Here is a 12333-nt window from a genome sequence, read left to right as displayed (position 1 = left end):
ACATGGATGTGCATCCCAACAGTCAGAGCTCACCGATGCTCCTATTCCCTCCGGTGGGAGGCGCTACGAGTGACTGAGGGTCAGGGGGGTCAGGCTAGTCCAGATAGTGGGTCTGGATGAGGTTGTTAGGGAGGGATAAGGTAGTGGCAGAGTTCAGGCTGTAGCTGTGCTCCAACAGTTGAGACAGGGCAGGACAAAAAATGGCATCCTGATGGCGTTAGGAGTGATTCTTACAAGAACCAATCAATAAAAGTGGGTGGTGACCTGCTCATGTGACGCTTGTGTTGATGATTACTGGGTCTCCTCCATGCTCATTTATCATGAATGAATCCCTCGAAGTAAAACACCTAATGTCTCCTGAGTTGTTTCACAAAATGTGTGTGTGTGTGTGTGTGTGTGTGTGTGTGTGTGTGTGTGTGTGTGTGTGTGTGAGTGTGTGGGCAATAACTACAAGTTATCTATGTATAGATCAAACAATGATGAATCAGTTGGATACATTGACAGTGGAAGTTCAGGTTTCCTGTAATTCAGTTTGCAGACAACACAGAAAACTGCCCCTGACCCCTCCCCTCATTCTGGAGGCTTTAACATGAAAATGAAAATGCTGAGAGACACAAATGCAAATCAGAGTATTTGACCAGAGGTGACATTTTTTAATGCTTTTCTTGTTATATTTGTTATATATGTTCTGTATGGTTATATTTGTTATGGTTGTTATGGAGTTTATGGTTATTATCTCTGTTTCTTGTGTCTTTGTCTTTGTTGTCCTACCTTCGTCTGTCCTGGATTTTTGACCCTGGTTGCAGGAAGCGTGTGACCTCAACTCCTTTTTCTGTGTTGCTGAACGTAGAGCCTTGCTTCATTGTGTTAGCTAAAGTGTGATCCTCCCTGCTAATTCCTTATTTCGTTGACTAATTACCCACCAAAAATTAATACCTACTTGCTTTATTTGGCTGAAGTTTAAAAGACCATCATTTTTGTAGCAACAGTCTTTCTGCCTTGTAAACACGCTAAGCTAACGATGGCTTCTCCCTCTTGTCCTCCTCTCTCCTGCTCAGAGTGCCACATGTTTTGTTCCTCCTCTGCCTCCTTTAGTGATACTGATAAGTGTGTTAAATATAGTTTTCTTGTTGTGTTGGAGGTGAGGCTTAGCGATGTTGAATTGGACCTGCAGCGGCTCTGCACCAAAAGCTGCAAGAGCTAGCCAACCCTCACTCGCTGGTGCAGACCAACTTAGCTTAGCTCCTGGCTTAGGCCCAACTAGCGCTCCCCCAGAAGCTCCCAAGCATCTGGGAGAGCGCCAAGAAAAGTTGGGCCTAAGCTAGGATGTGCTTGCTCATGAAGAATTGTTGGGTGTAAATTCATTTAAAGAGTGTGGAACTGGACCTGTTCTACTTGTAAAGTGTAACTTTTGTTATTTGGTGCTTTACAGGGTGATGACTTGACTTCATTGCAGCTTTGACCTGAGCAGGTGTTCATCCTCATCTTAGTAACAGGGGACACTTTATCACAGCAGTGGACAAACATCAGCATTCATCACCCAGCAGCTCTTCTGATCAACAGAACAAGTTAAAGTATACTGGAGAATGAGGGCATCGATCCCTCTACCTCTCACATGCTAAGCGAGCGCTCTACCATTTGAGCTAATTCCCCTGTTAAGGAGCACAGCAGATGATGCAGGTTGACCTTCATGCATGGTTGAATGAGCGTCACCAGTTGAAGCTTCTCTGGTTGACCAATGTAATGGAGACCAAGGGTTCCATGACATAAATGATGAATTGAAGGTAGCATTTGTCTTGGTATTAACAGTTTATGTAAATTAGAGGCACACACACATGTTAATGGTCAGGTTTATTGAATCAGCAAACAAGTGAAACTTTTTCTCTGCCATGTGTTCCAGGGAGGGACCTGGGAAGCACAGGGGGACCGGCCATCCTGCCTGTGGAAAATGAAGACCCCAGTGTCAGTCAGTGGGAATCACTGTGCAAGGCCTGGTATTTAGTGTTGATCTAGTTTGTCTTATGTAAATGTGGCAGTTTCAGTCGTCACGTCAGTCCTCACCTCTTCCTGGTGGTTTCCTTAAAGGGGTTGAGCCAAAAGGGGAGAGTGGCCCAAGGAAGCTCCTTAAGAGCTGTAGGTGCAAACCTTTGCTCCCAGATGGGAGAGGGGGTACAATCACAGGCGAGGTTCATTGAATGATTATGTGGATGTATGATTGAGTTGGTGTAGTAGTCTGGAATCATGTATATATTTAGTCAGGTTAAGTTGTTGCTGGTTTGATGTAAATATTGATTGTAGAGCATGGTTGTGGTCTCACCTCCACTCTATGGGCCATCCATCGTCATCTTCTGCTTATTCCTTACTAGTAAGGGTCGCGGGGGGGGGGGGGCTGGAGCCTATCCCAGCATCTACGGGCGAGAGGCGGGGTTCACCCTGGACAGGTCACCAGTCCATCGCAGGTCCAACACACAGACAAACAACCATTCACGCTCACGCCTACGGTCAATTTAGAGTATCAATCAGCCTCGTCCCCTAATGTCCATGTCTTTGGACAGTGGGAGGAAGCCGGAGTACCTGGAGAGAACCCACGCAGGCCCGGGGAGAACATGCAAACTCCACACAGAAAGATCCCACGCCCGAGCCAGGACCCGAACCCGGAACCTTCTTGCTGTGAAGGCACAGTGCTGACCACTGCACCACCGTGCAGCCCCGCTGTGGGCTAGTCTGTCTAATTTCCTGCAGCCAGGAGGGAATTAAAGGCAGTCAGGGGTTTTTAATGTAAGTTGATGGTGTCTCATGCAATCTCTTTCAATACTCCAGTGGTGGTTTAAGTGAAGAAAAACATGGGTTAGTCAGTAGGACTCTGTGTGTGTGTTGGAAACCATCTCATCTAAATCTCCTCTCCAAAAACCCTCTTCTGCAACTTTGTACCCAAGTTGTCTCCTCATCAGGCACCACAGTATCCAGTAGGTTCAGTTAAAACAGTCATCAGTGATTAATGTTCATGTTCAATGATGAGGTTTTGATTTATTCTTCTAGAATCATCTGAACAAACCCTCCTCAACACAGTGAAGCCTTCATCTGACAGGAGGAGTTTCTTTTCCCAGTGATTCCACTGACAGTGAAAAGCTACGTTCATCAGACTGGTCTGATAGGATCAACTACTGGTTGCTCTGGAGTGGAAACAGCAACCTGTCAGGAAACATTAGTCAGATCAAAGCCAAGATTAAAGCAAGAGCCTCCAGATCAAAGACAGAATTGATGATGATGTCATCAGGGGGGCTTTGATAGTGTCTTTATTTGTACCTGGAATTCTGTCTTTGATCTCAGGAGGACATGAAAGAAACACAACTGAGGAAAGTAGAGGAGAACATTCAGCTTCATTAGAAACACTTGAACTGTTGAACAGTAGAATTTGTTTGAAACAGTTTACAACACTGAGTGACAGGATTGAAGAGGGGAGATTTTGGTATTTTCAGTTTAATTCTAACTTAAAACTGGGCATGAACATTTTTAGTTGTTCACATTCTAACATACAGAGGAAGTCATGACATTCCCTTTTTTTTAACCTGTCCTGTTCAGGAAATGGAAATGGAAATTTAGCTGCTATGTTGAATCAGAAAAACCTTTTGAAGTCTACTTTTGCTTCAGTCAGAAAGTGGACTGTTGTTAACTCTCACAATGGTTGGTGATTGTGGAGGAAGAAAAAATTCTTATGAACCTCTTTTTAACAGACACGCATTTCTAAAGACACTGGTTCATGTTATTTTTCTTCTTCTAGCAGAGGATGGTTTCGATCCATCGACCTCTGGGTTATGGGCCCAGCACGCTTCCGCTGCGCCACTCTGCTCTACCATTGACGGAACAGTCCTTGTTTTATGAGAGCATTCTCTGTCTTTGTCTCTGCCCTGCTCTCCTGCTCTCTTTCCCCTCATTTAGTCCTTGACATGATCCATGCTCTACAGCTCTGCGGGTGGAATGAAGACCTTCGTCTGCTCTGCCCGTGCCATCCTTCGTCTCAACCTAAATTGTTTGACCCACCTTTATAATGATCGGACTCGCTCCCGCTGAGAGTGCCAGGCGCGCTCTCGCTGCAGACAACACAACCAAACTGGCTGTCAGGATTTGACAGGCCGAACTCGCGCCGAAATCTTTACAAAAAATCCATTTTTGTCACCCACGTGAAGATGGGTGGGAACATGCCCTAAAAACATCAAGAATAATATTCACCACCTTCTGAACGGGTCCTGGCCCGTCTCCTGCATCAGGGGCCGCCGCAGTCGCCCATCAGCTGTTCAACAGCTGTTCGCCGCAACACTCAATGAGACAAAGACATAGAAGCTCAAACTGCTGTTGCGGAAGCCATGATCGTATAGTGGTTAGTACTCTGTGTTGTGGCCGCAGCAACCCTGGTTCGAATCTGCGTCACGGCAGCATGAGATAAATTTCTTTGTGTGTGTTGATGGACACAAGCCAAGCAGAAATTTCCCACGATGCAATAGGGCAGTGTTTGGTCAGTGTTGAGCAGGCGTCAGTCTGACAATGATGTCATATTATCGTGTCATCACTTGACCAGACCCAAAAGTAGACTCAGGTATCAGTTTCTTCTCAATGCTAACGTCTGCTAGCTTAGTCTGCTACTTTGATGGCTCTGCCTGCTCAAAGGTCCAGACCCCTGGATGTGGTGGTTCCTACCTGAACGTAGATTCTGTCAGCTCATGTTGTTAAATCAACTCACCAGGAACACCAGTAGATTTCAATGGACTGACAATGAGTCTCATTGAATGGTAAACATGTCAAATATGAAGTCATCACCTGAGGAGGTCTGCTGCTGGAATGAAGCTCCAGATATTCACAAGATATTCTAGATCTTAAAATATAGCATTTTTATATTTGATTTATTGTTCATTAGCCTGCTTCACATTGTTTGATTTTATGTGTTGGATATAAATAGAACTTTGATCCACAACCTCCACAAACACTCTTGTCCAACTTTTGTGCCCAAATTTTCTCCTCCTGAGGCACCAAATCAAGTCAAATCATTTTTATTTGTGAGAACCAAATCACAACAAAGTTCTCTCATGACTCTTTACTAGTAGAGCAGGTCCAGCACCAAACTGCTTCAATGAATCTACACCCAACTATTCTCCATCAGCAGCACATCCTGCAACAGTGGTGATGAACACCTTCCTTTTAACAGGCAGGAACGTCGAGCAGATCCAGGATCAGTGGGGACGGCCTCCTGCTTTGACCGGTTGTATTTAAAGCTCCATCAGATTGGAACAACCTTTCCTCCTCACTTGCGTCTCTCTCTTCCTTTCTCATCTTCAAATCATCAAGCATTTTCAAACATCTGCTCTTGTTTCTGATGCACCTCCCCTTTTCTCTCCAGGATTCACTCTCTACTTGTTCTTGTTTGTTCTCTGTACTGTAAATATGTGGATATTTGTGTATGAATATGCATTGTGTACTTTAATGGTGCATGGAAGCAGTATTTATTTAGATGGGTGTTTAAATGTATGAGTATGTGAACACAGGCCCACTCTTATTCTGCAGTGGGATCTCTGATCATACTTTGTATAATACTGGATGGTGGTGGTGGTGGTGGGGGGGGGGGGGGGGCTTTGGGGAACATTGTTGGCCTGTACCTGGGTGTATGATGTGTGTGTCCTTGTGTTGAAAATAGAATCTACTTTTATTATTGTTGTATTGTTGGTCATTATTTGTCAGGACCCCCTCCAAAATGAGATGGTGCATCTCAAGGGGCTGCCCTTGAAATCAAGAATCAAGAATGAAGGTGTCTGCTGGTCTTGGTGGACCCTCTGCTTCTCCAGCTGAGTCAACAGATTCCTGTGTATCCTGAGTCATTGTGTATCCTGGCTGCATTCAGTGCTTTCACCGCTGCAGCCTAGCTTGATTGCCAGTCAGGACAGGTGTTATTAAGAATGGAAGAGGGGACAGTTTTGGCAGGACAAGTTGCTCCACATTCAGGAGATGGTGGGAAGTTTCAAAGCTGCCATAAATCTTGATGACAAACTCCTTCACTGTGTGGTTCAGAGTCCCTGGTTTGATTGCAGCTTTGACCTGAGCAGGTGTTCATCCACATCTCAGTAACAGGGGACACTTTATCACAGCAGTGGACAAACATCAGCATTCATCAACCAGCAGCTCCTCTGATCAACAGAACAAGTTAAAGTATTCTCAGAAGGACGGCATGGATCCCTCTACCTCTCACATGCTAAGCTAGCACTCTACCATTGGAGCTAAGTCCCTGCTAATGAGCACAGTAGATAATGCAGGTTGACCTTCATGCAGGGTTTAATGAGCGTCACCACTTGAAGCTTCTCTGGTTCAACAAACCCTTGGGACCAAGACACGAATTGTAACCTGTGCAGGTCCAGACCCATACTGAAGTTGGTGGAGACAATTGTTTCAACCAGGGACTGAATGAAAAGACTTGCCCAGACTCCAGCTCACTCTTCTGAACAGACCCCTCATCTCTGTGTGGAGTAAACATCAGAGGTGGGGGGTGCAGGTTCTGCTTTGACCTCCTGACCTCCTGGGTAAAGCAGTGGAGATGTTGAGCTTGAAGGAGTTGATGGCCTCCTTCATCTTCTCATTGGTTTGCTAAACTCAGCATCATGAAGTGTTGCTGAAATTCAACATGTCAGCTGAGGCCAGAGATTCCTGCGTTCCCTGAGTCCTTGAGTGTCGTCTCTGTTGTTTGAAAGCACAAAGCTGTTCCTGATGGTCCAGTGTGTCAGATTCTGGGCTCTCACAGCTGTAACTGGGGTTTGAGCTCCGTTAAGGGACTGGTTTTGTGGAGAGAACCAAGCAGAAGAATTGACAGTTTCAGCAGGAAAGGTGACCATTGCTCCACAACCTCAGTCCCAGGATTCATTCCTGCTTCACCCAGCATGGCCCTATGATCAACAAAAATGAACTGCCAGTGGAGGTCCTCAGTAATCCAGGTCATGGTTTCTCTAGATTGCTGTGTTGTACTCAGGACACTTGCAAATATCAGCCTCTTTCCTCCATGATCTCTCATTCTTTCTGTTCTCTCCATTTCTCCTCTTCGTTTCTACTCCTTGCTGACTGTTGTTCCTCATTTGTGGCAGAGTTCAGTCAGTGGACCGGACATTTTGCCACTGCACTGTCCATCATCAGGGCATTTAACATCCAGGACTGGCTCCCAGATCATGGCCATGACCTCATCCCCTGCACCAGTGGACAGTTCATCAAGGATGGCAAACATGTGGGTCTCAATTCCCCTCCATCTTTGTAGGTTGGTTACATTTCCTCCTGGTCTTTAATCCATCTTTAGTTGACATTCTTCTGTTGAGCCCAGTTTGTTGACTGCCAGGCTGTCTTACTTTTCAATGGTACAACAGCAGACAGCAAGAGGGTTGCTATGGTGCAGTTGGTAAAAATCCCTATCTATGGTCTGCAGAAATATGCTGGGAGTTCTTTTTTATTATGAACCAGAATTCAAAGACTGACCAAGGAAACCAAAGCACAGAATTTAGAGATCAAAGAAAGAAATCAAAGACAGAACCTGAAGATCAGGAAATGGCACAGATCAATGAGATCCATGGACTCATCAGTGAAGGTTTTCTTTTGGTTCATGGTCACTTGTTGTTGTACTGGTATGATGATGTCAGACCCTTCCCATTCAGTTCAAACAGACTCCAAAGTGTAGCTGTGATGCAGAGGGCAGCAGCCTTGTGCTTGGTACCGTCATGGTTCTCTGCATTGTTAGCAAACTCACCAAAGACCTCCCTGAAAGCAGGATCATTTTCCCACAGTGCTTTTTTAACCAAGTACCAATTTGTCCCTCTTTAAAAAAAACAACAAAGATGAGATCAGACTGAGATGGACGAGATGATATGGATGTGATTTATGGCTTTCAAACTCCAAATATTCAATTTTTCTTCAGGGCTTTTGAGAGGTTCTGGGTAATGAATGAAAATTTAAGTTGGGCAAAAACGACATGCGGGGTCACTGTGTGTGTTTACACGTGTGTGTATTTCTTGTTTTATGGTGTTGGAGACCATTTCCATCATCAACACTGATCAGGAGTCCTCGTCCTCATGGGGACCAAAGACCGGCCCTGATGCAGCGCAATGCAGTTTGTGAGTTCTTTCAGAGTGAAGGTCTGGATTGAGTTTAGTTTCAAATAAAGATTAAGATTCAGTTGGTTAAGATTAAGATTAAGATTAAGGTTAGGCTGCACATAGAATGAAGTTGATCGAATGTTCTCATAAGAATAGCTGGGCACACCTGAGTGTGTTTACATGCAGACTTCCTCTTGTGACAACTGATGTCATTGGAAACCATCTTGAGGACATTTGGAGAAAGTTCAATCATTCAGCTGCAGTTACAGTGACTTACAACACTGCAACAACAACAAAAAAACACCCTCCACAAACACTCTTGTCCAACATTTGTGCCCAAATTTTCTCCTCATGAGGCACCAAATCAAGTCAAGTCAGTTTTATTTGTTTAGAACCAAATCACTACAAAAACAGCCATGAAGTTGATCTGGTTGGCACTGGTATTTTTTCTTGCTGCAGCTCATTTCCAGCTCTTAACAAGAACTCAGGAGTGATTCAGGAGAAGAGTTTCAGAACAGCCCAGGTTGGGGACTGGAATTTTGAAGTTTCCCCTAAAACCAAACAACCTTGGGAGGTAAAACCTCCAATCCTAGCCACTCAGATGCAGCAGCAGAAGAAGCTGTCATCTACCCTGACAGTCAGAGCATCAAGTCAAGGAAACATCAACCATCTTGTATGTGGAGTCTGGATTCTTTTCTAGAATGAGACGGCAGTGACAGTCCTGCCAAGTGACAACACTGACATGACTGGATGACTTCAGTCACGTGACTGGATGACTTCAGTCACATGACTGGATGACCTGAATGAATAAGAAATCAAATATAAAAATGCTTTATTTTAAGATCTAGAATATCTTGTGAATATCTGGAGCTTCATTCCAGCAGCAGACCTCCTCAGGTGATGACTTCATATTTGACATGTTGACCATTCAATGAGACTCATTGTCAGTCCATTGAAATCTACTGGTGTTCCTGGTGAGTTGATTTAACAACATGAGCTGACAGAATCTACGTTCAGGTAGGAACCACCACATCCAGGGGTCTGGACCTTTGAGCAGGCAGAGCCATCAAAGTAGCAGACTAAGCTAGCAGACGTTAGCATTGAGAAGAAACTGATACCTGAGCCTACTTTTGGGTCTGGTCAAGTGATGACACAATAATATGACATCATTTTCAGACTGACGCCTGCTCAGCACTGACCAAACACTGCCCTATTGCATTGTGGGAAATTTCTGCTTGGCTTGTGTCCATCAATACACACAAAGAAATTTATCTCATGCTGCCGTGACCCGGATTCGAACCGGGGTTGCTGCGGCCACAACACAGAGTACTAACCACTATACGATCACGGCTTCCTCAACAGCAGTTTGAGCTTCGATGTCTTTGTCTCATTGAGTGTTGCGGCGAACAGCTGTTGAACAGCTGATGGGCGACTGCGGCGGCCCCTGATGCAGGAGACGGGCCAGGCCCCGTTCAGAAGGTGGTGGATATTATTCTTGGTGTTTTTAGGGCATGTTTCGGCCTGTCAAATCCTGATCGGGGCCAGTTTGGTTGTGTTGTCTGCAGCATTATAAAGGTGGGTCAAACAATTTAGGTTGAGACGAAGGACGGCACGGGCAGAGCAGACGCAGGTCTTCATTCCACCCGCAGAGCTGTAGAGCATGGATCATGTCAAGGACTAAATGAGGGGAAAGAGAGCAGGAGAGCAGGGCAGAGACAAACACAGAGAATGCTCTCCTAAAACAAGGACTGTTCTGTCAATGGTAGAGCAGAGTGGCGCAGAGGAAGCGTGCTGGGCCCAGAACCCAGAGGTGGATGGATCGAAACCATCCTCTGCTAAAAGAAGAAAAATAAAATAAACCTGCATCTTTAGAAATATGTGTCTGTTAAAAAGAGGTTCATAAGGATATTTTCTTCCACCAGAGTCACCAACCATTGTGAGAGTTAACAACAGTCCACTTTCTGACTGAAGCAAAAGTAGACTTCAAAAGGTTTTTCTGATTCAACATAGCAGCTAAATTTCCATTTCCATTTCCTGAACAGGACAGGTTAAAAAAAGGGAATGTCATGACTTCCTCTGTATGTTAGAATATGAACGACTAAAAATGTTCATGCCCAGTTTTAAGTTAGAATTAAACTGAAAATACCAAAATCTCCCCTCTTCAGTCCTGTCACTCAGTGTTGTAAACTGTTTCAAACAAATTCTACTGTTCAACAGTTCAAGTGTTTCTAATGAAGCTGAATGTTCTCCTCTGCTTTCCTCAATTGGGTTTCTTTCATGTCCTCCTGAGATCAAAGACAGAATTCCAGGTACAAATAAATATACTATCAAAGCCCCCTGATGACATCATCATCAATTCTGTCTTTGATCTGGAGGCCCTTTCTTTAATCTTGGCTTTGATCTGACTAATGTTTCCTGACAGGTTGCTGTTTGCACTCCAGAGCAACCAGTAGTTGATCCTATCAGACCAGTCTGATGAACAAAGCTTTTCACTGTCAGTGGAATCACTGGGAAAAGAAACTCCTCCTGTCAGATGAAGGCTTCACTGTGTTGAGGAGGGTTTCTTCAGATGATTCTAGAAGAATAAATCAAAACCTCATCATTGAACATGAACATTAATCACTGATGACTGTTTTAACTGAACCTACTGGGTACTGTGGTGCCTGATGAGGAGACAACTTGGGTACAAAGTTGCAGAAGAGGGATTTTGGAGAGGAGATTTAGATGAGATGGTTTCCAAATCAAATCGGTTGTTACAAGGGAAAGTCTGCATGGAAACACACACACAAACACACACACACACACACACACACACACACACACACACACACACACACACACACACACAGAGTCCTACTGACTAACCCATGTTTTTCTTCACTTAAACCACCACTGGAGTATTGAAAGAGATTGCATGAGACACCATCAACTTAAATTAAAAACCCCTGACTGCCTTTAATTCCCTCCTGGCTAAAGGAAATTAGACAGACCAGCCCCTAGAGCGAGCCTGCATGGTGGTGCAGTGGTTAGCACTGTGCCCTCACAGCAAGAAGGTTCCAGGTTTGAGTTTTGGCTCGGGCGCGGGATCTTTCTGTGTGGAGTCTCCATGTTCTCCCCGTGCCGGCGTGCGTCCTCTCTGATACTCCAGCTTCCTCCCACAGTCCAAAAACATGCAATTTGGGGACGAGGCTGATTGGATTCTCTAAATTGACCGTAGGTATGAGTGTGAATGGTTGTTTGTCTCTGTGTGTTGGCCCTGCGATGGACTGGCGACCTGTCCAGGGTGAACCCCGCCTCTCGCCCATAGATGCTGGGATAGGCTCCAGCCCCCCCGCGACCCTTACTAGTAAGGAATAAGCAGAAGATGACGATGGATGGCCCATAGAGTGGAGGTGAGACCACAACCATGCTCTACAATCAATATTTACATCAAACCAGCACCATCTCAACAACTTAACCTGACTAAATATATACATGATTCCAGACTACTACACCAACTCAGTCATACATCCACATAATCATTCAATGAACCTTGTCTGTGATTGTACCCCCCCCCCCATCTGGGAGCAAAGGTTTGCACCTACAGCTCTTAAGGAGCTTCCTTGGGCCACTCTCCCCTTTTGGCTCCACCCCCTTTAAGGAAACCACCAGGAAGAGGTGAGGACTGACCGTGACGACTGAAACTGACACATTTACATGACACAAACTAGATCAACACTAAATACCAGGCCTTGCACAGTGATTCCCACTGACTGACACTGGGGTCTTCATTTTCCACAGGCAGGATGGCCGGTCCCCCTGTGCTTCCCAGGTCCCTCCCTGGAACACATGGCAGAGAAAAAGTTTCACTTGTTTGCTGATTCAATAAACCTGACCATTAACATGTGTGTGTGCCTCTAATTTACATAAACTGTTAATACCAAGACAAATGCTACCTTCAATTAATCATTGATGTCATGGAACCCTTGGTCTCCATTACATTGGTCAACCAGAGAAGCTTCAACTGGTGACGCTCATTAAACCATGCATGAAGGTCAAGGTGCATTATCTGCTGCGCTCCTTAACAGGGGAATTAGCTCCAATGGTAGAGCGCTAGCTTAGCATGTGAGCAGTAGAGGGATCGATGCCCTCCTTCTCAGAATACTTTAACTTGTTCTGTTGATCAGAGGAGCTGCTGGGTGTTGAATGCTGATGTTTGTCCACTGCTGTGATAAAGTGT

General features: G+C 45.0%; 2 non-coding genes across 2 annotated transcripts; both read right to left on the bottom strand.

The window, feature by feature from the left end:
• Positions 1-3778: 3778 nt before the first annotated feature.
• On the bottom strand, positions 3779-3850 carry trnam-cau (transfer RNA methionine (anticodon CAU)). The gene has a single exon. It is a non-coding gene; the product is annotated as a tRNA-Met (tRNA).
• A 5543-nt stretch (positions 3851-9393) lies between these two features.
• trnah-gug (transfer RNA histidin (anticodon GUG)) lies at positions 9394-9465 on the bottom strand. Its single transcript has one exon. It is a non-coding gene; the product is annotated as a tRNA-His (tRNA).
• Positions 9466-12333: the final 2868 nt, after the last annotated feature.

Source organism: Aulostomus chinensis, chromosome 1 (genome assembly GCF_037954235.1).
Source record: "Aulostomus chinensis isolate RoL2024-O1b breed Wild chromosome 1, RoL_Achi_v1.0, whole genome shotgun sequence".
In the NCBI taxonomy this organism is placed as follows: domain Eukaryota; kingdom Metazoa; phylum Chordata; class Actinopteri; order Syngnathiformes; family Aulostomidae; genus Aulostomus; species Aulostomus chinensis.
This window is presented reverse-complemented; position numbering and strand designations above follow the sequence as displayed.